Here is a 2,798-nt window from a genome sequence, read left to right as displayed (position 1 = left end):
GGTGCCGGTGATGACTTCGTCAACCTTGATGCTTTAACTTCGGTCATATTTTAAATAGACCTTGTATACGAATTCGTGTATGTTTTTTTAGTATAGGCCCACAGACATCCTGTGCCGGAGTTCGGCCCAACTAAACATGAAGCCCTAAATAGGGCCCACCCCCATCATCCGCCTCCTCGGTCACAGACCCACTCCACTCTCCGCTTCACTCGCCACCCCCAAATACCCAAACCCTCGCCACCGACCATGGCTGGTCCCCGGCAGCCGCCGTTCACCAACGTGGACCCCGCGACGGAGGCCGATCTGCGGAGCAGGGGCCGTGACCCACGTGAGGTGGACCGATCCACGGAGGAGCTACTCAGCATCATCAGCACCGAGCTCATCCCCGACCTGCCCGCCTCCGACGGACATCATCTTGAACGACGCCCACCTCCACCCCAAGGCGTCAGCTTTTCCCCCACGTCGCCGACTCGGCGGCCATCATCACCGCCATCTCCACCGTCCTCGAAGCGCACACGGGACCCATCCCCTACGCCTGTCTCACCAGCAGCCCCATGAGCGCCTACCAGGCCCAGCTCGCGCGCTGGCTCCAGCTCCTGGCCACCAAGGGCGTCCAGGAGCTCGCCCTCGTCAACCGCCCGTGGCCGCTCGATGTGCCCCTCCGGGCCGTGCTCTTTGGCATCGCCAGCATCGGCTGCCTCTACATCGGCCTCTGGAAGTTCCAGGACGTGGCAAGGTTACTACCCCGCACCTTCTTCCACCACCTCCGTGAGCTTGGCATCTGCAGCGTAGTCATGGAGGACGGGGACATCGACCTTGTCGTCGCCGAGAGCCCCATCTTGGAGACCCTCAGGCCTCAACATCCATGGATGCAACAAGGGGCTGCGCCTTCGCTTCGTCAGCCAGAGCCTCCGGTGCGTCCAAATTTGCAGCTTTGTTCCGGAGGACATCGCCGTGGTGAAGGTTCCTCGCCTCGAGCGGCTCATCCTGGAGGGGTGCCGAGGCAACGCCGGCGGCTTGTGCACCAAGGTCAGGATTGGCGATGCTCCCAAGCTGCACGAGGAATCTTGCAGCCAGGGAACACCATCCTGGTTCCTGGAGATGCGAGACAACATCGTCATGGTGTGTACATCTCCTGTCCGCGGTCTAACAGTTTCTTCAGTTAGCAAAACATCGTCCAATTGTTGGAGGTACAATACTAAATGTGTAATTTTTTTGTTCAAGGGGGTTCATTCCAGGCCGGGATAAATGCGAGCCAAGCGCCATGGCCACCAGCGTCAAGTTCCTGAGTCTGAATGTGTGTTTCAGAAGCCACACCGATTCCAAGATGGTTATCTCCTTCCTCGGCTGATTTCCCAATTTGGAGGCACTGCACATTATGGTAGTTTTTTTCATTTCATGTTTTGCTTACATTCATACCGGTTTCCAGTATGTCTTATGTGTAGAATGTTTGCGGCAGCAGATCATGTGTTTTCAGCTTCTGATTGATTAATTGCAGATAATGTACTATTATGCAGTTCTCCCAATGTCGATTGCTTTGCTTATTTACCTCTTGTTATAGCGTCTCTCACCATGGTCATATATCATACAACTTGGCAATATTTGTGCTTTTGATGTTGTAAGTGGCATGTGGGGCCCGTTTCTGACTTCAGAATTTACACATGATAAACCAAACACATTGCCACCTACAGTTTTTTGGAGGTCCATGTGGTTTATCATATTACTCTAAACCACGTCACATACTACATAGCGATTTCAGCTGTGAATTTTGCAACTGACATGCAGTGCCAGACTACAGTTTGCAGGTGATCTGTGTGATATTACCACAATGCCATGTTAGTTCTTTGCTACTAGAACCACTAGTAGCAAACAGAGCTTTAAAACCGGTTGGGGGGACCTTTAGTACCGGTTGGTGTTACCAACCGGTACTAAAGTTTTTTTTTTGAAAATTTTGGAAATTTTTTTGATTATTTTTTTTTCAATTTTTAATTTTTCTGAATTATTTGGTGATTTAGTCTCTAATCACCTTTCTTAACTGCTCAAGTGTGGATCACTCATTCCAAATCATCTAACATCCCGACCGGTCACCCATCCCTCTCACTACTCCAGCCCGAGCACGCTTAACTTTCAGGTTCTATTCTCCTTCATTTCCAAGTCTGCACTTGTTGTTTTCCTGACAATAGTAAGATGTCAATCCTATTAACCCTCAGGAGTTTAGGTTGAGCATTAAGTCACACATTTCACTGTTTGAGTTTGAAACTATTATTCTAAAAAATAGTAATTATTTAGTAACACTAATATTTCTTGAATAAGTTTGACCATAGTTTGACCACAGTTTGACCAGATTTGACCAAAATTCAAAAAATTGAAATAATTATTTAGTAACACTAATATTCTTGAATAATTATGTAGTAACATTAATACTTCTTGAATAAGTAGTTTGACCAGATTTAACCAATTTTTTTTAAAAAACTGAAATTTGACCATATCTTTTTTTTCCTTTTGGAATTTGAGGATTCTAAAAAATTGCAAACATGCCGTAGGTGGTCTCCATCGGATGCGGATTTTTGTGCTGAATTTTTTGATATATTATACGTTTTTTTCCGACGTCGTATGCAAAAGTTATAGCCGTTTTACATTTTCCCTACACTTTTTGCAAAACATGTCCAAATTTAAGTTTTCAAATTTTCCTAACTAGTAGATGTAGTAATATAACTACCTCTCGAAGGATTTTATTTTTTGAAGTTTTTATCATTTTCTTTTGATTTTTTTCAAACTGAAATGGCGATACAGGGGGG

General features: G+C 46.4%; 1 pseudogene; it reads left to right on the top strand.

The window, feature by feature from the left end:
* Positions 1–246: 246 nt before the first annotated feature.
* The window catches only part of LOC119346652, a 4,664-nt pseudogene continuing 2,112 nt past the window's right edge, over positions 247–2,798 (top strand).

The sequence above is a fragment of the Triticum dicoccoides genome, unplaced genomic scaffold (assembly GCF_002162155.2).
Source record: "Triticum dicoccoides isolate Atlit2015 ecotype Zavitan unplaced genomic scaffold, WEW_v2.0 scaffold46172, whole genome shotgun sequence".
NCBI classification, from domain to species: Eukaryota; Viridiplantae; Streptophyta; class Magnoliopsida; order Poales; family Poaceae; genus Triticum; species Triticum dicoccoides.
Note: the sequence above shows the minus strand (reverse complement) of the source record. Positions and strands in the feature narration are given on the sequence as shown.